Source organism: Hypanus sabinus, chromosome 25 (genome assembly GCF_030144855.1).
Source record: "Hypanus sabinus isolate sHypSab1 chromosome 25, sHypSab1.hap1, whole genome shotgun sequence".
Taxonomy (NCBI): domain Eukaryota; kingdom Metazoa; phylum Chordata; class Chondrichthyes; order Myliobatiformes; family Dasyatidae; genus Hypanus; species Hypanus sabinus.
The window spans coordinates 23,931,123-23,958,008 of record NC_082730.1 but is presented as its reverse complement, the minus strand read 5'-3'; the positions used below and the strand labels follow the sequence as shown (position 1 = coordinate 23,958,008).

At 42.2% G+C, this 26,886-nt stretch overlaps 1 protein-coding gene and 1 pseudogene across 2 annotated transcripts in view; both read left to right on the top strand.

Moving 5' to 3' along the window:
- Positions 1-26,886, top strand: part of LOC132381102 (monocarboxylate transporter 1-like) — a 59,753-nt gene that overhangs the window by 19,546 nt on the left and 13,321 nt on the right. The gene's annotated exons all lie outside the window — the stretch shown is intronic.
- On the top strand, positions 22,298-23,097 carry LOC132381244 (small ribosomal subunit protein eS1-like; annotated as a pseudogene).

Below are 26,886 nucleotides of genomic sequence, written 5' to 3'. Positions count from 1 at the left end.
TATTTGGTGTAAAATCAGAGTCATATGCACACCATTTAAGAATCGCAGTATCTCCCTCTAGATTATATTCTTTTATAGTAGTTTTACATATTTTAAGAGTCAATTTCACCCATGGGTTATCAATAGTATTTATGTACCTTTGCAGGTTGTTATCAGCCAAAATTGCTTGTATGGGGATGGGAAGTACCCACTCCTCAATGTTTTTCCATTGAGCGTCATATGATGGGTTGCACCAACATATCACAGCTCTCAACTGTGCTGCAAAATAATCTCTCTAAGAGAAGGCAAGCCCCATCCCCCCTTTTCCTTTACTAATTGCAAACTTCTGAGATGAACTCTAAGCCTTTTACCCCGCCAAATATACCTTGAGAGCATCTTGTTCCATTCATTGAATTGATTTTGATTAATCTCTGTTGGTAGGATCTGAAAGAGATAACAGTCTGGGCAGTATATTCATTTTAATAGACTCAATCCTTGAACTGAGACTGAAAAAAGGAATCAGGCTCCATCTTGCCACATCTTCCTTAATTTTTTTTATATATATAAAGGCTGATAATTACATTCTGATAATTTTGCCAAATCTTTTTGGCATAATGATGCCCAAATATTTGAAAGACTCTGTGTGCCATGCCCAGGGGTATTGACTTTCAATTTCTCTTGTATGACAATCCTACTGCTAGGATTAAAATCAATGGATATTTATCAAATAGTCTTACCCTAGAAAGGGGCACGAGTCAGAGTTGTGCATGGTCATCGCTACTCTTTGCATTATATCTGGAACCATTAGCTCAATACATCAGACAAAATGAAGATATCAGGGGAATTACTATTAAAGGGATAGAGTATAAATTAGCTTGTTATGCGGATGACATTTTGATCTATCTAGGGCAACCAACATATTGTTTACCTAAATTGATGCAATCCTTTGAACAATACGGTCAATTATCAGAATACAAGATCAACATAGATAAAACCCAATAACTTTCGTATTACTATAGCCCTATCACATTTTAATGATTATCCATCGCTATTGTAAGAAATCACTCACCGAGTGGAATATTCCGTGTGGTGTGCTGCCTGTACAGAATTTGCTTGTTATTCCTGTGACCACACACGGTTTTCCAGACATACTGGCTTTCTCCCACATTGGAATTGACTTATTATTGTCAAACGTATCAAGAAACAGTGAAAAGCTTGTCTTGCATACTGTTATACAGATCAACACAGTGCTTTGGGGTAGAGCAAAGTAGCACAATAACAATGAAGAATGAAGTATTACAGATACAGGGAAACAATAAGGTGCAAGATAATAACAGGTTAGATTGTGAGGTCGAGATCCACCATTGTACTAGGGAACTATGTAGTAGACGTAACAGCCAGATAGAAGCTGTCCTTGAGCCTGGTGGCAGGCACTTTCAGGGTTTTGTATCTTCTGCGCAAAGGAAGAGCTGAGAAGGAGTGTCCAGGGTGGATGGGGTCTTTTGTTCTGCTGCTGCTTTACTGAGTCACTTCACAGAGGGGAGGCCAGTTTCTGTGGTGTGTTGAGCTGTGTCCACAACTCTCTGCAGTCACACGCAGAGCAGATCCCATAACAAGCTGTAATGCTTCCAGGCAGGATGTTTTCCATGGTGCATCGATAGAAATCGGTCAGGGTCGGCATGGACTTCTTTAGCCTCCTGGAGAAGTAGTGGTGGTGTTGGTGACCTTTCCGGGCCGTGATGTCTATGTGGTTGGACTGGACCAGGCTGTTGGTGATGTTCACTCATAGGACAATGTCGGGAGCACTTGCACCACCCTGCGTCTTGAAGTCAATGCCCAGCTCTTTTGTTCTGTTGGCATTGAGAGAGGTCTCAACACCATGTCACTAACCTCTCTATCTTCTTCGTGTACTCCAACCCATTGCTGGTTGAGATTCAGCCCGTGGTATCATCTACAAACTTGTCGATGGAGTTAGAGCAGAATCAGATCATGCATGTCAAAATGTTTGGATATGGCCCAAGTGCAGAGAGAGAAATATTGAAGCAGGTGAACAGTTCATTGACTTTAATGAGAACTCCTGCAGAGTTTAAGGGGAAAGAAAAACAATAAATGCTATGTCAGCAGGGCCATTAAACAAAACACTCAAATTCAATGTTAATGTCAACACTGCAGCTGGAAGCAATAACTCAATGTCAAATTCCTTTAAGGCATCAGTCGAAACAGTAGTTCTCTTTCTCATACAAGGAAGAGGGCAAGCAAGGAGCATAAATGTTGCCGTGCTTTTGGTCAAGTCTTGACAAGACTAGAATGAAAAGAAAGGAGTTAAGTACCTCCATTATGAAACAGTATTTAGCTGGAATGTGCATACAATCATTGAACCTGTTCTGCAGCTTGCCTGGACAGTCATGTGGACTGCACAGCAGAATCTGTGGTTGCAACAATGCAGTCATGAGTGCACCAGGAGTAGGGTGGGGTGACAGATCATAAAAACTCTTGGAGCACCAATGTTTAGAATAATTGTTGTAGAGGTGTTGCTGCCCATTTGTATTGGTTTTTCAGGAACGGGGACTGGATGGACCCAAACGCAGGACACAGACACTGAAGTACTAGGGGGAGGCAGGATGGGGATGCCATGGCATTTAAGGGTTAATGCAGGCAGGGCTGGATCCCACAGTTCGGGGCAGGCAGGCAGATTCCTCATGCCGGGCTGCATGGATCCCGGGCAGGGCCGCCTCCCAGGCGGAAAACACCAAGGCTTGGGCCAGTGCGGGGCACTTGGGGAGTAATAGGTGGAAAAGGCAGAACCCCCGCTGGGAAGCGGCAGTCCGGCCAGACCCGCCCGACAGAAGCAATGGGTAGGAGGGGGCAGAACCCCCACCGGGCAGCAGCAGTCTGGCCGGATCCACCCAACAGAGGCAACGGGTAGGAGGGGGCAGAACCCCCACCAGGCAGCAGCAGTCTGGCCGGATCCACCCAACAGAGGCAACGGGTAGGAGGGGGCAGAACCCTCACTGGGAAGCAGCAGTTCAGCCAGATCTGCCCAACAGAGGCAACAAGTAGGAAGCTGGGTCCAGGGTAAGCAGCAGAACTAGTGATCCACTGAGTACATTGGTAAAGGCAACCAAAAGCACGGGCAAGACAAATAAGATGGGGCAGCAGGGCCAGCACACCCTAGAGAAGCAGGAAAAGCATGACAAACCAGGTAAAACAGGTACAGCGTGGGTTGCAGAGTGGAATAGAGAGTCGATTGCAGAACAGGCAAAAGGCAGGATACAGAGCAGGATTCAGAGCAAACAAACCAGGTGTATAGGTTAAACCGACTTCAGAGCAGACAAGGAGTAGACAAACCAGGTATAGAGCTGATTAAACCAGCTTCAGAGCTAACAGATGTAGGACAAAACAACCACCCACCAGGTCTCCATCCCACGGCCCCTTATAAACACCTGCAGCCGAATTGGCCACAGGTGTACCTCCTTGATCCAGGATGATCTTAACAGGCTCAAAGGGGCCGGGAGGGACAGCTGCAAGACCCGGAGTGGACCGGATTGAGACCCGGAACGCGGATTCCAGACTAGACCGGACCCTGATAAAAAGTTAAAGATCCAGTTGTAGAGGGATGCATTTTCTCCCAGGGTCCTCTGTTTGGTGATTACATCCCAAAAGTCTGTGGGTTGATAAAGCTGATTGCCCCCTTCTGTGCAGGGGAATGGTATAATTGTGGGGCAGCATGGTACTGTCGTGGTTAGCACACCTTACAGTACAGGTGACCTGAGTTCAATTCCCATTGCTGCCTGTAAGGAGTTTGTATGTTTTCCCTGTGACTGGATCAGTTTCCTCCCACAGTCCCAAGACATACTGGTGGGTAGGTTAATTGGTCATTGTAAATTGTCCGGTGATTAAACTAGGATTAAATCAGATTATTGCTGGGTTGTGTGGCTCAAAGGGCCAGATGGGCCTATTCCACACTGTATCTGAAGAAATAAGTAAATAATCCAGGGAGAGTTGAGAATGTGACTAGGATTATCGTTGAATGAGAGAAAAGGGGTGGTTGATGTAAATGCAGTGAGCTCGAGAGTCTATTTTCCTGGTGCCTGTCCAGATGAGAAATTAGCTACTTAGTTAAAATACTTTGCATTCTGAATAATGGTTTGCTATTTCCCATCTTACCATCTCAATCTACCTTTTAGTAGACCTGCAGGTCCTTATCAAGCTCTTGTAATTCTCCCCAAGGTGTGGAGCCTAGGATTAGACACAGTGAATTTTTCAGTGAATTTTTAAATAGATTTATTGTAATCTGCTCACTTTCTTACTTTAAGGAAATTTAGTCATCTTTAAACTGAGAGATTTGCGGTACCAGAATACTGGCTTTTGGCTCAGGAGAGACTTCTGATGGAGGAAATGACATGTTCTAGATTGGGCGACAGAGTAAAGGAATTACAGTTGGCCTTCCTTATCCGCAGGGAATTGGTTCCGGGACCCCCCCGTGGATACAAAAAATGTGGGTGCGTAAATCTCTTATTTAACCTGTGTCAGTGCGGTGGACTTTAGGACCCAACGGAGCTCCAGACCTTATTTAACCTGTCTCGGTGCGGTGGACTTTAGGACCCGGCAGAGCTTGGGACCTGCTGTCTGCGGCTGCTGCTGAATCCGCAGTGTTTCTGTTTTGTTGACGGAAAACGATCACGATTGAAAATGAAGCGGAAATAATAAAGCGATCGGCAAGAGGTGAAACGCCATCAGTCATTGGAAAAGCGTTAGGCTACAGTCTGTCTATGATCGGAACAATTTTAAAGGATAAAGTGAGAATAATGGAGCATGTGAAAGGCCCTACCCCGATGAAAGCTACAATATTACTAAGCAACACAGTGGTTTAATAATTGAAATACATACATTTCTTAAGTGTTCTGTATGCATAGAAAGGTAAAATATATGATATATACTAAGACAAGCGTTTAACTAACTGACGCTAAATAATACCGGATATACCTGTTCCAACTTACTTATAATATCTAATACAATGTAAGTGCTATGTAAATATTTGTTATACTGTATTGTTTAGGGAATAATGACAAGAAAAAAAGTCTGTACATGCTTAAACAACGAGTGCAGGAGAGAGAACTTCCAGGTTTTCCCGATCCGCGGTTGGTTGAATCCGCACATGTGGAACCCACGGATAAGGAGGGCCGACTCTACTGTTGAGCCACAGGAAGAGATGGAGAATGAATAGTGCAGGAACGCTTCAACAAGTTCAAATTCAAGTTTATTGTCATTCAACCATCCACACGTATACAACTAAACAAAACATAGTTCCTCTGGGACCAAAGTGCAAAACACAGTGCATACATCAGCACATAAAATAATATTAACAGATTTAAAAAAGTATTTCATAGATGTACACATTGACATAAACTGTACATACAGTACTACATATGGTAAAATATACAACAGTATGCTGTTACTGGCACTTTACTGAATTATGTGTACTGGGTGGTAGCAAGGTATTCAGAAGTCTCACAGCCGGGGGGAAGCAGCTGTTTCCCATCCTAACAGGTCTTGTTCTTGTACTGCGGTACCTTCTGCCTGATGGCAGGTGGTCAAAGAGATAGTGGGACAGATGGGAGGGATCTTTGACAACATTGAGGGCTGTGTTTCTGGTGTGTCCCCTGGATAGGAAGGGGAGAAACCCCAATGATTCTTTCAGCAGTCCTCACAATCTATTTCAGGGTTTTTTTGGTCAGATGCCTTGTAATTCTCATAGCAGATGGTAACACAGTTGGTCAGGATACTGCCAGTGGCACTCTGCTAGAACGTGGTTAGAATGGTGGTGGACAGAGCTATTTAACAGCATTACCATGGCGATATTAACATTAATAGTTGGCACGTAAGTGGAATGCTGAAGGCCTGTTCCTGCGCTGTACAACACTTTGACTTTATAACAAGAGGCCCTAAGCTACTTAATGCACTTAAAGTTATTCTAAACAAATACCGGATCATGCAAGCCTTGGAACGAATCCAGATTCCACTTTCTGTTAGTTTAGTCAAGCTGGACAAGAAGAGGGGATTACTAATAGGTTCACAGTCACCCTTTGGATCCCAGACCACTTTGAATACACTACTGATCTAGTTTTATTTCCACCGCTAGTTTTTAATTATGATTGACAATGTCCTTCATTTAGTTCTTCTGAAGAAATTGTGTTGATATGTGATTCATAAATTCTGATAACAGTTGTGACTGGCATGTCGCCATTTTCTATGTAGAAATGCCACAATCTGATTTCATTATCACAGATCTTGCTGCTACTCACTGTTCAATAGGATGTGTCAGCAGTATATGAAGCTGCCTTCATGTATTTCTCCTCTCTGAGCCCCCCCCCCCCCCCAATGGCTTTTGCATTCATTTTTGGTCCCTGGGTATTGCCAGCCAGGCCAGCGTTTATTGCCCATCCTAAATTGCCCTTTGGAAGGTTGTGATGTCACCTTTTTTAACCTCTGCAGCCCTGGTGCAGATTCTCTGCAGTGCTGTTGGAAAAGGAGACCCTAGTTTGAGATGAGGGTACATTCCCAAGTCATGATCGTAGGGTAGGAGGGAGCCTGCAGATGGCGGTGTTCACCTGAGCCTTCAGCCCTTCTAACGTTCTTGGTGGCTAAGGTTGTGGCTAAGTAACTGTAGTGTATTTTGTAGGAGTTAGTGCAACGCAGTCATAGTGCCAGTGATCATCCATTTGGCTTCTACTCCTGCCGTTGTTTGTAAGAGATTGTACGCTCTCCGCAAGACCAAATGAGTTTCCTCCAGGGCTGAAATGGTTGCCACAAGAGGACACAGGTCTAAGGTGCTGGGGAGTAGGTACAGAGGAGATGTCAGGGGTAAGTTTTTTACTCAGTGGTGAGTGTGTGGAACGTGCTGCTGGCAACGGTGGTGGAGGTGGATACAATTGGGTCTTTTAAGAGATTTTTGGATAGGTACATGGAGCTTAGAAAAATAGAGGGTTATGGGTAAGCCTAGTAATTTCTAAGGTAGGGACATATTCGGCACAACTTTGTGGGCCGAAGGGTCTGTTTTGTGCTGTAGGTTTTCTATGTTTCTATGTGCTCTGGTTTCCTCCCACAGTCCAAAGCCATATGGGTTAAGAAGTGTTAGTAAGTTGCGGGCATGCAGTGTTGACAGTGGAGGCAATTGGTGTATTGGTTGCTGAATCAAACCATATGCTTCCAGGTACATGTGACAAATAAAGCTGATTTTAAATCTTCAGTGTGTAGCCAATTCAAGATTCAAGATCTTTTATTGTAATTCTTCAGTAAACAAATGTAAAGGAGAACAAAATAAATTGTTACTCCAGAACTGATGCAGCATAAAGAACCTAGCAGGCATAATAAACACAATAAATCTAAATACAAAAGCAATCCTATAAAACACAACGTATATAAGTAAACACGAGGAATTCTGCAGATGCTGGAAATTCAAACAACAACACACACAAGATGCTGGTGGAACTCAGCAGGCCAGGCAGCATCTATAGGGAGAAGCGCTGTCGACGTTTCGGGCCGAGACCCTTCGTCATGCTGCTTGGCCTGCTGTGTTCCACCAACATTTTGTGTGTGTTGTATATAAGTATCTGCTATATTCATGGACTGATTTATGTACATAAAGTGATGCTAGACGATGTGGATGTAGAGGTGGTGGGGTAGGTTAATGGGCGGAGGTGTTGATCAGCCTGACGGTTTGGGAGAAGTAGCTGTTTTTGAGTCTAGTGGTCCTGGTTTGGATGCTGCATAGCTTCTTCCATGATGGGACCGATGGGATGAATGGAGTGAATGCTTTGGGTGATTGCTTTGAATTTCTCGTGAGTTGTTGGCTCTGCACTGATCAGGCAAGTGGAGAGTACACCAACAGTGGTTCAATGCTTCCATTTAATATCAGAGAATGAAAACAGTATGCAACCAGAAATTCTTACTCTTCGCGGACATCCACGGAACAGAGAGGAAAAAAGCACCCGAAAGAAACGAATGACAGAAAAATGTTGACACCCCTGAAGCTCCCCACCCCTTCCCACATGCAAGCAGCAGCAAAATCATCAACTCTCCCCCCACCTCCTTCCCCCACTTGCTCCATCGAAAGCACCCAGCTTCCCCCAGAGACCATGAGAGTCCACCAAAAACTGCAGTTGATCCCAACACTTTGACATCTCAAGCAGGCTCTCTCTCTCACTAACTTGTAGATGGAAAAATAGCATTGAGGTGTCAGTTGCTGAATCACCGATGTGTACACCCAGCCTCCTTCCTGCTTTTGTACCCACAGTAAATAGGTGGCTGATCCAGTTGAGTTTCTGGTCAACGACAGCCCCAGGATATTGTACATGATGTACTTAATGGTGGTAATATATTTGGGCATTGTGGTAGTGTAGCAGTTAGTTTAGTGACGTTAAAGTGCCAACAACCCAGGTTCAGTTCTGCCGTTGTCTGTAATGAGGTTGTACGTTCTCCCTGTGACCATGGGGGTTTTCTCTGGGTGCTCCGGTTTCCTCCTGCATTCCAAAGACAAGTGGATCATTAGGGCAATTGAGTGGCAAGGGCTTGTTGTGCTGGAAGGGCCTGTGCCACTCAATTGCCCTAATGACTGCTGTATCTCCAAAAATGAGAAGAAATAAAGGAGGTTAAAAGGAATGGCACTTTTGTAGTGTAAATATTATTTGCCACTTTTCAGCTCCTGTCTAAGTCTTGCCATGTGTAGGTGGGTCTCCTTAATTTCTTGAGAAGTCACAAATCGAATTTAATTTTGTGCATCCATTTGTGAAAATCTTCACTTTGGATCTTACGGTGGAAGGAAGGTTATTGGTGATGATAGTTGGGCCTATAACATTGCCCTAAGGAACTCCTGCAGTGATGCTTTGGACTGGGATGATTGACACACCACAATCATTATCATCTTACTTTGTATGAATACGACTCCACCCTTTGGAGTGTTCCTTACTTGGTGCCACAATCAGTTCAACGTTGCCTTGATAACCAAGGCTGTGATGAGATCTGATGGCAAGTTGTCCTGGTAAAACTGAAACTAGGTATTATTGAAAAGATTCAATCAGTTCAAAATAATTTATTATCTAAGTATGTATACATTATACAACCTTGAGCTTTGTCCCTCACTTTAGGACCTGGGCCCTGTTGCTTCGATGAGCTCTGGGTCTAGACCCCACCACCACGTTCCGGCCTGTATCCGACCTTTCCAAATTGGCCCGGTGCTTAGATTGATCTAACCTTGCTCTGGATTTTGGCGGACGGGCTTCAACACTCCTCTGCTCTGACTTCTCTCTGCTTCGCGCACCCCAAGTCTGTCTCGAACATGGCTTCGGTCTGACTACTTCTCCTTGGGCATGCCTCGACCCTCGGGTCAGCCTGGCCTTCGCTCGCCTCTTCATTGTTTCCACAGAAAAAGTGTTATTACTAAAATATTTAGTTTTATTTCTTGCTCTGCGAACTGCCAGTAAGCTGTCACCCATCTTCAGTAGCAGCATCTTAATTTGGATGTTTAATCGGAAATAACTGGAAGGTTATTGGTGAGTAAGTACTGATGATGGCTTCTGTCACTTTGCTGACTACTGAAAGTTCATCACTGAGGTGGTAATTAGGTAGACCAGATTAGACCTCTTTATTTTGTGAATGGGTCATACTGGTACAGCATGAATGGAAGGACAATTAGTTGTCAGTCTGGCAAACAGAAGAACTGGACATGGTTTGCCTTCTGTGTTTCCTCCACAGAGAAAGTTACGCCTCCCTTGAGGGACCTTAATTGCAGAAGGAAAGAAATTGGTTTTTCAAACTGAACTATAGGGACATATGTGTACTTTGATAACAAATTTACTTTAGAACTTTGGTTGTGTTTTCTTTGGTCCAGTTGCTGAATTAAAGGTACCGGTACTTGTAAAACAATCTGTTTCAAAGTACTTTACGTTGATGAGAGTGTGGTGGCTTATGATAATAGATAGAAAGTTTCAACAACCTTTTGCCTCAGCCTTTTAGCAACTGAAAATATCAAGCATTTTACATCCAGTAAAGATTTTTTTTGAAGTGTCGTCAGTGTTTTAATGTAGGAAGTGGGGTGGCTGTATTGTAAGGTTGTTAGGTTGACAAACAGCATGAGATATTGAGCAACTAAACTGTTTCAATGATGTTGATTGAGAGAAGTATTGAACAGAATGATGGTGAGAACTTTCTGAGCCACTTAATAAATAATTCAAGGCAATAATTTGCATCAGTCTGAGCAGGTGGACCGATGTTGCACTTAATGTCTGAGGGTATTTTGTAATGTGAACTTAATTCTCTGGGGGGTGACTTGGATCCACAAAGTTCTATCACAGTTATTTTCATTCAGCCACAGTTGACATGTGGTAACTCAGTACAGACTGCAGTGCAATAATTTCTTTCTCTCTGAGTCGCAATGCTGGAAGGATTGATTCTGCAGCTGGATGGCCCTAGTAATTGCTCTGAGTGCCACTTCTGAAATATTTTGGACAAGTTTTCTTTCCAGCTTGTGCTGATGAGAAACAGAAGGAGCTGTGAGCCATTGAAATTGTATTTTTTCTCTCTATTTACAGCTTTTACACTTCATTGGAACAGTAAATTGGAAACATTTGGCAGTTTATGACATTCTTTAACTTGGCAGTGGTTTTGTGCAGTTTCCAAGCCCTAATGCTAGAAGTGAACTATTCTGCATTTGGACTAGAAGAATATTTGATGGGACAATTCAAAGGGCCCCTTACTCTATATTGACTTTGCTTGGGAATATTTGATGTGAGAATATAGGGGATGTGTACTGCTCTAAAATCTAAAACCATCTTGCTGAAGAGTTTTGGCCTGAAGCATTGACTGTACTTTTTTCCGTAGATGCTGCCTGGCCAGCATTTTGTGTATGTTGTTCTAAAGTCTTCCTAGTTCTTACCCTGGAGTATCTAAATGAACAAGTGTAATGTTATTTTGTGTTATTTATTTAATTGGGTTCTCTTTATCTAGATTTAGGATGTGTGAAGATCTGATCACATTTTGGGTCATATTTATGCAGAAACAGAGAAAATTCTATAGGGTTCACAAACTTCCTAGCACCACTGTACGATTCTCTTGACCTTTCTCCTCCCTTTGTGCATTGTTGAGCCATTAATGCTGCTCTCAGTTTTGGATAAAGAGGAATTTCTTTAGCCAGAGGGTGGTAAATCTGTGGAATTCATTACTGTGGAGACCAAGTCATTGTGAGTTTACTAAGGTGATCAAGTGCATTGGGAGACAGCTGGAGAATGGGGTTGAGAGAAAATAAATAGGCCATGATCGAATGGCAGGGCACACTTGATGGGCTGAATGGCCTAATTCTGCAACTAGTGGTCATATGGATTTATGTGGCTAAGCTTCTCAGGGGACCACTCTTCTTCCGTTTTCTGAATTGAATTATGCTAAGGGAGTAAAATTTCCTTGGAAATTGGTGGGAATGAGACTCCTGGAGTATATTTTATCCGTTTCTGTCAGGCAGAAATACTGTCCCATCTGCACGCCCCTGAGTATCGAGGTGACCAGCTCCTGGGCTGTGCTAACAAAACAATACTCAGCCTTATGGGTGGCCACAAAGCCTCCAGTTAATGATACTTCCTGTACTTGTGTTTATCCAGGGCATTAGAATTAGCTTTTCACACCTCTGACATACCCAGTCATGCTTCCTTCCTGTATTAGCTTCTCATTAATTAGAAATAAATCACTTAAGCGCTCTCTCCAATTTCCTCCTCCTGTCAATTGATTATTGATCACCAATCTTCTGCTCTTTCTAATCACCCACAGATACCCTGCTCTTTAAAGTATATCTGTCTTTAATTTAAGAATTATGGTTTTCTAAGTGGGTTGTGTGTAATTAGGAAGCTCTTAAAGCACCCTGGCCTTTGGTGATGGGTCGTCGGATGGATAGCATTGAAGTTAACAGCCTAAAGAAGATTCACAAAGATCTCGGAGCTTGTGGAAACACACAAAGGGCAAAAGCTCTTTTTTTCAGGAGGGGATGTGAAAAAATGACCTAATGAAAAGTTAAATAGGTAGACATCCATGGTGCTCTAAAACTCTGTCGTCAATATAACGATCACCAATTAATCAGAACAATCTTACAGATCAATGGTTAGAATGAGGAGCATAGGAACATTGACCTCAGAAAGGAATGGTTCTGGCAAATAGCAGATGAATTAAAGAGAAAATAAATTAGTCCATGAGAGTGAAAGGGATACAAGTAATCTCTCAAGTTTCACACTACATCCTACTTTGATATTCATAATTAGATTTTTTTATCACGTTTATATCAAAACATGCAGTGAAAAGTGTCACGTGTGTTCACAACACACCCAAGGATGTGCTGTGAGCACCTCCAAGTGTTGCTACACATTCCAGCACCAACCTAGCATGCATCCAGTGTTCAGCAGAACAACACAATCAGCAATGAGGACACATCAGACCAGAACAAGATAACAGCAGCAAAACGAGACCCTTTCCCAACCTCACACACAGATAGGTCCCCAATCCCAGGCCAGGCTTCCTCTTGGCCTCTAGTCCTTGGCCCCGAACTCTCAGACTCACAGATATTCCTGGGCACTGATCACACATATTCATCATTCATGTGTGCAGCCAGCACAATCTAAATTGTCTCTTCATCCTGATCATACACAGAGTTTGCAATGAGAGCCCAATAACAACTTATATTTAAATAGCACTTCTAACACTGTAAGACATTCCAAGGTGCTTCACATGAACAATTTATCAAATGAACTTTGACATTAAGCAGGAGGAGATGTGACAACTAGTGACCTGAAACTTGATTTCAAGGGCCATCTTAAAAAACGAGCAAGAGGTGGGAAGGGTTAATAAAGAAATTAGAAAACTTTGCATCAAAACAGCAACAAATGGTCCACAGATTTTGCAAAGAAAATGAGACAAACATTCTGATTCTTTTTTTAGGAAACTATTAGCAGGAGATCTTGGGAGGACTCCTTTTTTTCCCCCCCGTGAAGTACCAGAGACTTTTTAAGATTTTCCCCAAATCCTGTTGTAAGAGGAGAGAAGGACTTGGGGTTAAGTCACATGTGTAGCCAGGATTGGTAACATTGCAGTTGTCCACCATGACTGACCTACCCTGATAAATTGCAAGATAATTTGTGTGAACACATTAACCCTAACTGACTTCAGAAAACATGTAGAGAAGTTTCTCAAGCTAATCAAAACATTCCTTTAATATATTTACTTTAAACCTTTCTTAGGAAGAGAGTCTCAGGCAATGTTACACGATAAAGAGGGAGGTAATTTTAAAACTGAGATCCAAAGGTATTTATTCAGGGAGTTGTGAACCTGTGGAATTCTCTTGAGGTTGGATCATAGAAGCTAGTTAAGGAGGAGGTAGATGAGCTTTCGAATGATTGAGAATTCAAGGCTATGGGAAACTACAACTGAAGAGGAGATAAGGCCTGAAAAAGTTAAGGATAAGAATTAAAGATTAAAGATTAGCTTTATTTGTCATGTAAGATGAAACATACAGTGAAGTGTGTTGTTTATGTCAAATAAAGTCAATGAACTTTCTTGTATTTTTTAAATGTGAGGGGTTACTGTTATGCAAAAGAGAGGATCATAATATACACAGGGATTGACTTTTTGAGGCAGTCCGGTTCTATGGGGGAAGAAACGTAGAAGTCTTCGTTTGATCTCCAGCTTGTCCCATTCCAATAATTTTCCAAACTGATTATTGATCTTATTAATGCAGCCAGAAGAGGAACGTGGTTGTCCTCAGAACAGAGGAAATTGTGAGGAGATCTGATAGAGGTTTTCAATCATGAAGGATATAGGTAGATAGAGAGACATTTTTGTTGGGTGAGGAATTAAGAGCTGGAGGGTATTAAATAACGGAGACCAGCAAAAGAATTGAATGTAACGTGAATGGAGTTTAGTTGGGCATGATAACGGAGGCAGATTCAATCATCGTGTTCAACATAGAGCTGAGAAAAGAACAAATTAGCAAAGCCTTGGAGAGGGGGACAAGTTGTTACATAGAGGTGCTAGAGACTGAACAGGATAAATGGCCAATTCTTCAGTGCTACCATCATTCTGTGAAATATACTGTAGCTTCTCTCAATAGAATCATTTCAGGAGCATCAATCTAGATTATTTGTGTTTCAAGCTCTGCATGGGGACTTGAACCCTCAACCTTCTGAGCCAAAGGGAAGTGAACTGGCTGCTGTTCCATGTCTTGTTGCCTCACGGTTTTGAATCATATTCAAATAAGATGATCTTTGACCTCATAATCAGTGCTGGAATAAATGAGGGACAAGAGCATTTGAACAAGGCAGATGCTGGCCTATGTTTTGAGAACTGCATGCTGAGTTAAGTTGTCATGGTGATGCGATGAGAGAGAGAGATGGTACCTGGTCATCAGGGGCCACTTTCGAACCCAGCATTTGATGAAGTTTTCTTTCTTTCTTTCTTTTTCAATCTTTTTATTAAATTTCATATATAAAAAAAAACAGCACATAATAATGAATAGATTACAGATTCAATAAACTTGAAATTACATTAGTAATAGGATAATAATATCCTATTAAAACATCCATCAACAAAAGGTACATAAATCAATCAAGTCTATATAAATATGTATGAAAAAAAAAACAAAAATAATCGTCGAAAAAAGAAGAAAAAAAAATTGAAATTATATATGAGAAAAAATATATATTGAAAAAAAATACTAAACTAAAACTATCATGGGCAATAATAGCACTTTATAAATATATAAAGGTGTCAAGAAAAGAACTCCGGAACTCCATACCTGAACAAGTATAAATAGAGAAAAGGATCTGAAATAGGCCAAATTAATTCATATGAAAGTGTCGAATAAATGGTCCCCAGGTTTCTTCAAATTTAATTGAAGAATCAAAGATAGTGCTTCTGATTTTTTCCAAACTCAAATAAGAAATAGTTTGGGAGAACCACTGAAATGTAGTAGGAGGATTTACTTCTTTCCAGTTTTGTAATATAGACCTTCTGGCAATTAATGTTACAAAGGCAATCATTCGTCTGATTGAAGGGGAAAGCTGATTGCCATCTTCATTTGGTATACCGAAAATTGCAGTAATAAAATGGGGTTGTAAATCGATATTCCATACTGAGGAAATGACATCAAAAATGTCCTTCCAATAGTTATGTAAAGTGGGACATGTCCAAAACATGTGAGTCAATGAAGCCACTTCTAAGTGACATCTGTCACATTGAGGATTAATATGCGAATAAAATCGGGCAAGCTTATCTTTAGACATATAAGCTCTATGTACAATTTTAAATTGTATTAAAGCATGTTTAGCACAAATAGAGGAGGAATTAACCATTTGTAAAATTTTTTCCCATTTATCTATTGATATATTACATCGAAGTTCTTTTTCCCATTCTTGTCTAATTCTATCCGATATTTCTGGCTGTATCTTCATAATCATGTTATAAATAAAAGCTACTAATCCCTTCTGACAAGGATTAAAAGTAAAAATCAAATCTGAAAAATCCGATGGAGTTGAGTTAGGAAAAGATGGAAGAATTTTATGTAAGAAATTTCTAATTTGTAAGTATCTAAAAAAATTAGATTTAGGTAATTCAAATTTGTTGGATAGTTGATCAAAGATGAAGTTTTAGTCCATACAACCAAGTATGGATCTCAAAGGAGCAAACATCAATTAGCAAAATGTTGTGTGCTTATTATGACATGCAGGAGGCCATTCAGTCCATTCAGTACATGCAAGTCCTAATAACATCAGTTTCTCACTTATTTCCCTGTAAATGCTCTCTCTCATAGCTCATAGAACATAGAACAATACAGCACGGTACAGGCTCTTTGGCCCACAATGTTGTACCCTTAAACTCTGCCTCCCATATAACCCTCCACCCTCCCTATACCTGTCCAGTAGTCTCTTAAATTTCACTAGTGTATCTGCCTCCACTGACTCAGGCAGTGCATTCCACGCACCAACCACTCTCTGAGTAAAAAAACTCCCTCTAATATCCCCTCTTGAACTTTCCACCCCTTACCTTAAAGCCATGTCCTCTTGTATTGAGCAGTGGTGCCCTGGGGAAGAGGCGCTGGCTGTCCACTCTATCTTGATAACTTGTATACCTCTATCATGTCTCCTCTCATCCTCCTTCTCTCCAGAGAGTAAATCCCTAGTTCCCTTGATCTCTGATCATAATGCATACTTTCTAAACCAGGCAGCATCCTGATAAATCTCCTCTGTGCCCTTTCCAATGCTTCCACATCCTTCCTATAATGAGGCGACCAGAACTGGACACAGTACTCCAACTGTGGCCTAACTAGAGTTTTATAGAGCTGCATCATTACCCCGTGACTCTTAAACTCTATCCCTTGACTTATGAAAGCTAACGCTGCATAAGCTTTCTTAACTACCCTATCTATCTGTGAGGCAACTTTCAGGGATCGGTGGACATGTACCCCCAGATCCCACTGCTCCTCCACCCTCCCAAGAATCCTGCCATTTACTTTGTACTCTGCCTTGGAGTTTGTCCTTCCAAAGTGTACCACCTCACACTTCTCCAGGTTGAATTCCATCTGCCACTTCTCAGCTGACTTCTGCATCCTATCAATGTCTCTCTGCAATCTTCGACAATCCTCAACACTATCCACAACACCACCAACCTTTGTGTCATCTGCAAACTTGCCAACCCACCCTTCTACCCCCACATCCAGGTTGTTAATAAAAATCATGAAAAGTAGAGGTCCCAGAACCAATTCTTGTGGGACAACACTAGTCACAACCCTCCAATCCGAATGTACTCCCTCCACCATGACCCTCTGCTCTCTGCAGGCAAGCCAATTCTGAATCCACCTGGCCAAACTTCCCTGGATCCCATGCCTTCTGACTTTCTGAATAAGCCTACCGTGTGGTACCTTGATCCATCCTGGTTTTCTTGTCATTTTAAAAGGATATTTCATAGGAGCTAATTATTTGCTAATAATCTTGTTTTTGGGGCAGCCAAAGGAAATCCATGAGGTCATAGGGAGGATTTGCAAACTCCACGCAGGCAGCACCAGAGGTCAGAGTTGAACCAAGGCTCACTGGAGATGTGAGCCAGCAACATCATCTGCTGCATCACTGTGTCACCCTTATAAATCCCTAATAAGTGTATATATTGATTTTCCTTCTTTCCCCCTGCCACCCCTTCCTCACAGCACCAAATGACGGAAAGATCAGCGGTTAATTCCTGCTGCTGTCTGTACCTTCTCCCTGTGACCACGTGGTTTTCCTCCCACACTCCGAAGACAAGTTAGGAAGTTGTGGTCATGATACATTGGCCTGGAAGCACGGTGGCACTTGAAAGCGGCCCCCCCCCCCCCCCCCCATCATCCTGTCCTCAGATTGTGCTGTCTGTTCGCGCAAATGTTGCGTTTCACTGTCTGCTTCAATGTACACGTGGCAAAGCTCATCTTTAATCTTCAAATAAAGCTAATCTGCTGCATTCCCATGGAGTCCTGAGGACGTCAGGCCCATGATGGCTTCAAGTAGAGAAGGATAAAGTAGGCCAGTGTCATGGATCTGACGTAAATCCTTCGCAAGGGTGCAAGCAGCATGCCACTTCATGAGTTACCACTCGCCTGCCCTCTCCCATCTGGAGAATTAACCCTGTTAATGCATTCTCTGATGGCATCCGTTAGTCTCGCGAGACCATGGACCTGCGCCTGGGAAGTCTGAGTGTCCTCTCCAGGGCTCAGGCCTGGGCAGGTTTGTATGGGAGACCAGCAGTTGCCCATGCAGCAAGTCTCACCTCTCCACGCCACTGATGTTATCCAAGGGAAGGGCAAGGGCCGATACAGCTTGGCATCAGTGACATCGCAGGAGTTGCCAGAGCGAGGTTGAAGGCAACGTCAGACTGCCTTAGGGACTCCAGCTCTGGATTTGTCCTCAGGGTTTACTCCCGAAGCCTTTCCCATGAGTGGGTATGGCCGCAAGGCAGCGGAGGTTTGAAATCCGTTTCCCTCTCTTAGAGGGACTGCCTTCCCAGGCTGATGAGCTCCATCTACCCAAAGCACTAGTTTTAGGGTGCCAGGACCTGTCTTCACCCCCTTCTCCTGTCAGTAGAAACAGTTCCGCCAGGTTTAGAGGCTAAGCCACACGAGAAGGCCAGGAGTTGGTCTTGGTTGGCAGAGGCTATTTGAGGCGCACGCCGTAAGGAGCTTGACCCCACTACCACTCAACTTGACAGGCTTTAATCCATTATTCCCTCATTAACCACCTAGACAGCTCACAGTAGCAAAAAAAAATGGTAGCACAATAGAAGCAAGTCTGAAGGATTGTCTAACACTCTCCTGTGTTAAAGGGGCTCTGTAGATGCAGCTTAAATGTTTAGAGCACTGGCTATTGTCTGCAGACTCCTGGCAGTCTATTTTTCACACTCATGACACTAAGTGTCATGGGCTTAGATGTTTTTAGGGGATTCTCTGGCTCCAACTTCCGTGGAAGATCGAAGTATCCACACTGGGAAGTGGTGTATGCACATGTACACTTTATTAGGTACACATTAATGCAAATATCTAATCAGCCAATCATGTTGCAACAACTCAATGCATAAAGGCATGCAAACATGGTCTTTTGTTGTTCAGACCAAACATCAGCGCGCAGAAGAAAAGCGACCGTGACTGTGGAATGATTGTTTGTGCCAGATGGGGTGATTTGAGTACCTCAGAAACTGCTGACCAGGGATTTTCACTCACGGCAATCTCCGGCATTTACAGAGAATGGTGCGAATAAGGTGGTCACTTGAGCGTCTTCTTCGCACGGTTATTTTCCACGAATGACAATGAGAGTAACAGGTTTGGAATCTTTTTAGGGGATTTGCTGGCCCCAACTGCTGTGGGAGAGCAAAGGAGCCATGCTGAGATGTGGTGTAAATCTAACAGGAATGCACTTTCCTCACAGGTCAGTGAAGAAGTACTTTATTTGAAGAGCTCTAACGTGCTCTGTACCCAAAGAGCCAGCATCTGTAATTTGGTCACGCAGTAGCAGTGAAACGTTGAGCAAACCTCCTGCAGGTTGTGATGTCATTTGAGGGGACGTGAGTGAAAACTGATTCTCCTTCAATATAATAATGTTGGACCTCTTATATACACGTTGCTTAAAACCTTACAGGTAATCTCTGACAGTGTCACAGATCCTCAATACTGTGCTAGAAATGACAGCCAAGCTTTGCATTCAAATCTCCATAATGGGGCTTGAACCTACAGCACAAGAGATGAGAATACTACACCTAACCTAGGCTAATGTAGATAATCCAGTAGTTTAACATGTGATTCGTGATCATTTAATAAAATTTGAATAAAGTGATTGTGAAGTTTAGAGGTCCAATGTGAGTCTAGCTCTGTGAACAAGAAACTCTTTGTGTTTTTGTTGCTTTAAGCTTTTGCTAGCTCAGAATCAGAATCAGGTTCCATATCACAGGAATATATCATGAAAGTGGGTCCTGACGAAGGGTCCCGGCCCGAAACGTCGACAGTGCTTCTCCTTATAGATGCCGCCTGGCCTGCTATGTTCCACCAGCATTTTGTGTGTGTTGTTTGAATTTCCAGCATCTGCAGATTTCCTCGTGTTTATATTATGAAATTTGTTGTCTTTGCGGTAGCAATACAATCCAATACATTATAAAAGAAAAAACATTAATTATAGTAAGTGTGTGTGTAGTAGGCGGTGCAAAAATAGAAATAAAAAAGTGAGTTCAATATCCATTCAGAAATTTACTTATTATTATTTATGGTTTTAAATTGCTATATTTCTACACTATTCTTGGTGCAGCTGTAACGGAACCCAATTTCCCTCGGGATCAATAAAGTATGTCTGTCTGTTAATGGCAGAGGGGAAGAAGCTGTTCCCGAATCACTGAGTGTGTGCCTTCTGGCTTCTGTATCTCTTTCCTGATGGTAGCAATGAGGAGATGGCATGACCTGAGTGGCGAGGGTCCTTAATGAGGTACTGCTCTTTGAAGATGTCCTGGATACTATGGAGGCTAGTGCCCATGATGGAGCTGACTGAGTTTACAACTCTCTGCAGCTTATCTTGATCCTGTGCAGTCCCCCCCCCCCCCCCCATACCAAACGGTGATGCAGCCAGTTAGAATGTTTTCCGCAGTACAGCTATAGAAATTTGCTCGTGTCTTTGGAGACAAACAAAATCTTTGCTAACTCCTGATAAAATATAGCCGCTGTCGTGCCTTCTTTGTAGCTGCATCGATATGTCGGGCCCGGGTTTGACCCTCAGCGATATTGACACCCAGGAACTTGAAATTGCTCACTCTTTCCAGTTCTGTGAAAATCAAATAAATCTGAAATAAAAGACCTAGTAAAAGCCTGAAACACTCTGCATCTATGAAAAGACCAAGAGAATGAATGTTTCAAGTCTCAATTTCACTAAAACTGAGATAGTAGGAAAATAATTCAGAATTAAATAGTGGAGAGGGTGGTGTTGTGACTGTGATCTAAGTCACTGGAGAGATGCTTAAGCTGCCGATATAGATGTCTATTCATCACGACAACCAGGCATCGACTGCTGGCCCACACCAGGGGACTAGCTGTAAGGAGATACGGTTTGCAAAGTGAAGGGACCGTGAGACTTTCAGGACTGCATCAAACAAGTGTAACACAACATAATCATAGGTTAGGTTCACTGATCAACAGTCAGATCAAGCAACATTGGATTGCACCATTGCAAGCACTTACTTCCGGCTTCAGCTGGCACATGTGAGCAACGTAGGTGGAGCAGGGGATTCCGGCAAGTACAGAATCAGAATGATATTGCTAATGGTTTAATATTGCACGCGTATCTAGAAACTGTGAAAAGGTTGCCTTGTGTACTATTCACACGGATCAAATCATTGCATGGTACAGTGAGCTAGAATAACATTAAACAATGACAATGCAGAATAAAGTGTAAAAGCCATCAGAAGAGTACAGTTTAGAGCAGGGGTGGCCAACCTTTTACATTCCATGCGTCAATTTTTTCACGCACGAGTTCAGATGCGCCACACAACTCTTGTACCCCCATTCAATTCTTGTAAAAATATGTTAATATAGACATATTTAGCATTTTACATGATATAATGATTTAATATAAAATCAAGATAAACATTACTTACCTTAATGAGACTTTTAACAAATATATTTTGTCCTCTTTTTGTCCATAGGAGTTGGGATGTAATGTTAAAATTGTACGAGGCATTAGTGAGGCCGAATTTGGAGTATTGTGTAAGTTCTGGTCACCGAATTATAGGAAAGATGTCAACAAAATAGAGAGAGTACAGAGAAGATTTACTAGAATGTTACCTGGGTTTTAGCACCTAAGTTACAGAGAAAGGTTGAACAAGTTAGGTCTTTATTCTTTGGGGCGTAGAAGGTTGAGGGGGGACTTGATAGAGGTATTTAAACTTATGAGGGGGATAGATAAGAGTTGACGTGGATAGATAGAGTTGACTTTTTCCATTGAGAGTAGGGGAGATTCAAACAAGAGGACATGAGTTGAGAGTTGAGAGGGGGCAAAAGTTTAGAGGTAACACGAGGGGGAATTTCTTTACTCAGAGAGTGGTAGCTATGTGGAACGAGCTTCCAGTAGAAGTGGTAGAGGCAGGTTCGATATTGTCATTTAAAGTAAAATTGGATAGGTATATGGACCGGAAGGGAATGGAGGGTTATGGGCTGAGTGCAGGTCGGTGGGACTAGGTGAGAGTAAGCGTTCTGCATGGACTAGAAGGGCCGAGATGGCTTGTTTCCGTGCTGTAATTGTTATATGGTTATATGGTTCTTTTGATTTCTTCCTTTTTCTTAATCACATATTCTTTCTGTAACTCAGACCCAAGCACTAGCTTCAGTTTTCCTTCTATTTCAATCTGATGTTGTGTTTTATAGTGCCTATTAAGATCATGTCTTCTATTATGTGAGAAAGTGTTTTCACAAACAACGCACAACAGTTTTCCTGACAGACCAGCTATAAATAAGAACTCATTTTCCCACTGTTCATTGAATTCACGCTTACTATCACTTTCTGCTTTTCTTTTGCACTGTGATGGGTAACTGAATGTAAAAACAAGGCTTAGTTTTCGGAAAAGTACAAAACTGCAAATGTTCACATAGGGCGTACGAGTGTTGATTGTAAACTGACTGGCAAAATCCTCCGACACACCGCTGGTGCAGATGCCTGGTGCCTCAGGATCAAACAAGTATCAAACATGTATTGAACAGTTATGGAACGACTGCAGACTCATTGAACTTTTTTTTAATTGAAAACAGATTCATGTTTTTTTTGTTGGTAAAAATGAGCGGCTGACCAAAGGAGGCAAAAAGGGAGCCAAGACAAAGATTGTGGACCCTTTCTCCAAAAAGGACTGGTATGATGTCAAGGCTCCAGCGATGTTTAACATTAGGAACCTGGGTAAAACCTTGGTTACAAGGACCCAGGGAACTAAAATTGCCTCAGAAGGCTTGAAAGGCCGAGTATTTGAGATGAGTCTTGTCGACTTGCAGAACGATGAAGTGGCCTTCCGCAAATTTAAGCTGATCGTCGAGGATGTTCGGGGCAAAAAACTGCCTGACCAATTTTCAGGGGATGGACTTAACATGTGACAAGATGTGCTCAATGATCAAAAAATGGCAGACTATGATTGAAGCCCATATTGATGTCAAGACTACAGACGGGTACCTTCTGCGCCTTTTTTGTGTAAGCCTTACAAAGAAGCTCAACAACCAGATCTGTAAAACCTCCTATGCTCAGCACCAGCAGGTTCGTACAATCTGCAAGAAGATGCTCGAAATCATGACACGTGAAGTTCCAACCAATGATCTCAAGGAGATAGTCAACAAGTTGATACCAGACAGCATGGGAAAGGATTCTGAAGAAGTTTACGAGTCCATTTATCCGCTCCATGATGTGTTTGTCCGGAAAGTCAAGATGTTGAAAAAGCCCAAATTTGAATTGGGCAAACTGATGGTGAAGGAGAAAGTGGCGCAAGCAAACCATCAGGTGAAGAGAGATCGAGCTGATGGATATGAACCTCCTGTCCAAGAAACTGTCTAAATATGTATAATAAAACATTTCTTTTAAAAAAATTAATGTGAAAAAAGTAACATTTGCCAAAAGATGTGCACGAAATAATTAAATCGCTAAAAATAATTGCTAAGTTTTAGATTTGTTCTCAGTAAAACCCATTTCTAGCTCTAAGCTACTTGAATTCCTGTTATAGGTTTTTTTTCTACAAATGGGTTTTTGCACGAGTAGGTTTACTTTTTTATTATCATCACTGGGGTGCAATGTGCCACTTCCAATCATCCAATGCACCACTTTTGGCGCATGTGCCACAGGTCGGCCATCTCTGGTTTAGAGAAACAATGAAGTGCAAGATCATAACGAGGTAGATTGATAACTTCAATTGATAAGATGGTCTCTTGGCCTCACAATTTACCTCATTATGATCTTGCACTTTATCATTTTCCTGTATTTCACTTTTACATTTTACTCTTGAGTTCTTACCGTTCCACCCTATACAATATATAATAATTTGAACTGTATAAGCTGTACATAACACGAGCTTTTCACTGTGACAATAATAAACCCAATACCAATACCAGGCAAAAAGTTTGAAGGGGCAGGTTGGAGATGAGAGTATGCTGCAGTAGGACAGACTTTGCTTTGACTCTGTAAAGCTAATGTACACCTGCTTCAGAAAGACTTCTACTGTGCCAGTGCCTGAATGACTGCTGCTCAGTAGCACTTCGATTAACAATAAGGGAGTGCATGAGAGGTTGGTTATGGTGCAAATCAACTCCTGCCTCAGAGACGACCTGACGAACTTCAGGTTGTCTACTGCCGCAACAGGCCAGCCACAGCTATGCTCTGGGTCACCTGGACAACAGGAATTCTTTTTTTCTTATTTGGTACCGATTTACTTTCTTTTCTCTCCAACATAATTTTTCTTTCTTTTTTTTCCCAATATATTTTTGATTCTTTTTATCTACAAAGAAACAACAACAAAAAATTCAGCACATCCACAAAAACCACGACCATAACAAAATCAAATTAAATATTGAGCAGCAAAAGGGAGGGTAATATAAAGGCAAAGGTAAACATACACAGCAGTGGTGCACTGCACTGAAAAAACCTCAGTCCTCACCCCGTAAGGAAGTCCAATACAGGGCCTCATATTCTTTCAAAGATGTCCCCTCTGTCCTCATTACATAATTAACAGGAATTCTTAAGTCAGCTGTTTGCCGTTCATTGACTATAGATTGCTGTTAACATAAGCAACTCATCCAAATTCATCATCGTGCTTCAAGACCCGGGCCTCAGTAACTCCCCCTGCAACTTGACCCTTGATTCATTGGCAGGCCTCATCTCATCAGTGAACGTCTCATCTTCACTGGCCATCAGCGTAGTTGCATCTCAAGGCTGCGCGCTAAGCCCCTTGCTTTACATTCTGCGTACATATGAATGCGGATAAGCACGGCCCCAGTGCCATATCCAAATTCACTAACGGCACCGCTTGATTTGAATGAAACACAGTCAGCGTCTCAGAGTGAAATCGGACACCTGGTTAAGTGGAACTGCAACAGCAACCTTCTTGTTTGACGCCAGTAAAATTAAAGAGCTGGTTATTGACGTCAGCAAGGGGACAGTGGGTGAACATACATCAGTCTACATTAGAAATCAGCTGTGGAGAGAGTCTATAAAGAGCTAGTGTCCTTACATTCTATTGAGGCTTCTTTTACATTCTAAGGAAGCTTGACTTGTCACTAAACTTGGTAACGGACATACACAGATGTACTCTTGAAAATACCCTGACTGATTGCATTATGGTCTGGACAATTTGAATGAGCATGACATTTTGATGTTTTAGAAAAGGTAGAGGGGGAAGTTGAAGAGCTGGGGGAGTTACACTACTAATCAGGGACAATATCTCAGCAGCACTCAGATAGGACATAAAGGAGAGCTTGTAAACTGAGCCTATATGGGTAGAACTCAAAAATAGAAAGGGTGCAATCACTGACAGGATTGTTCTACAGACATCAGGACATCGAGGACAGAAATGGATGAAAATTCAGCAAGTGTGTATGAGCAGTATGGTTTGTTGTCATGGGGGACTTCAACTTCTGTAATATAGACAGGGGCTTTCTTAGTGCAAGCGGTTTAGATGGGGTACAATTTGTTAAGTGCATCCAGGAGGGTTTCTTAAATCAATATGTAGATAGTCCAACAAGAAGAGAGGCTGTACTGGACCTGGTGTCATGAGCCTGTCCAGGCAGTTAGGGAACAGTGACCACACTGTAAAATGTCCTGTGATTAGGCTAGGGTTAAATCGGGGATTGTTGGGCAGTGCAACTTGAAGGGCCTATTCTGTTCTGTATCCCAATAAATAAATAAAGCAGCCTTTTTGGTTCAGGGAGTCTGCCAAGAAAGCACGTTTACACCAAGACTACCCTATCCCAATTTATTCTCATATTCCCATCATCTACCCCTGCTTCCATCCCCTGTAATGTTTTACCCTTCCTCTACACACCTTTACAGTGTTCAATTAACTTTCCTGATGGGCACATTTTTGTGACGTGGGAGGGAACAGGAGCTCTGGATGAAACCCATGGAGTCACATGAGGAGCATGCAGATTTCATACAGACGTCACTAGAGGTCAGGATAGAACCGGCTTGTTGGAGCTGTTCTACCATTTGTACCACTGCACCCTGTAGCGTGCGGAAAAGATCCCAATGCCATTATTGTGGGGCAGTGGAAGTCTGTTATTCTTAGTTTCTCTGGTCGTTATATTTTCCAACAGCATCACTAGAAGCTAAAGCAAATGATCTGGTTATTGATCCACTGCATTTTCCTGGTTTTTTTCATGCCCAAGTTGGCTGCATTTCTCCCTTTGCATTAAAATTTCAACGGCTAGTTTTTGACTCACTCGGGATGGAAGAATTTGTGCTTGGTCTAAAAGTCCCAGCATATCACCCGACTGTTTGAGTCTTGTACACCTCAGGCAGAAACAGCCAGATATGAACTAATTACCTGGATATATCCAAACTGACCTTAGATGTTCTGATTTATGATGTGATGGAGAAAAGAGTGATGTGCAGGCAGTTATTGAAAACTGCCTGTGGGGAGATGAAAGATTTCCATCGGATCCACTCATCTGGACAAAATTCAGCTCATTTTGATGGGGTTTCTATGTCATTTTACCTTGATTCCCATAAGAAGTTGTTCTGTTGACTGGTTGAGATATTAACTTGTCCTTCTCCGAAGTTTGCTTTTGTTGTTTCATTGTGATGGGAATCGTCACACTGTGCGCTGGCAATATCAGAACTTAGGTGTGGAGGAAAGACAGACTCTGATGTAGAGACGACGATGAGAGTTTATTCATCATAATTCCAAAAGAACGTCGGTAGCTTGGCAGAGTGACACGGCGAAAAGTAACATTCCCAAAACTAGGATTAGCACTAATTGGGTGTCCGCTTAAATAATACAGTCGGCCCTCCTTATCCGCGGGTTCTGCATGCGCAGATTCAACCAACCGCGGATCGGGAAAACCCGGAAGTTCTCTCTCTAGCACTCGTTGTTTGAGCATGTACAGACTATTTTTTCTTGTCATTATTCCCTAAACAATACAGTATAACAACTATTTACATTGTATTAGGTATTGTAAGTAATATAGAGATTATTTAAAAGTACAGGCGGTCCCCGGGTTATGAAGGAGTTCCATTCCTGAGTCTGTCTTTAAGTTGGATTTGAAGTCGGAACAGGTACATCAGGTATTATTTAGCGTCAGTTAGTAAAACATTTTTCTTAGTATATAGTATATATTTTATCTTTCTATGCATATAAAACTTAAGA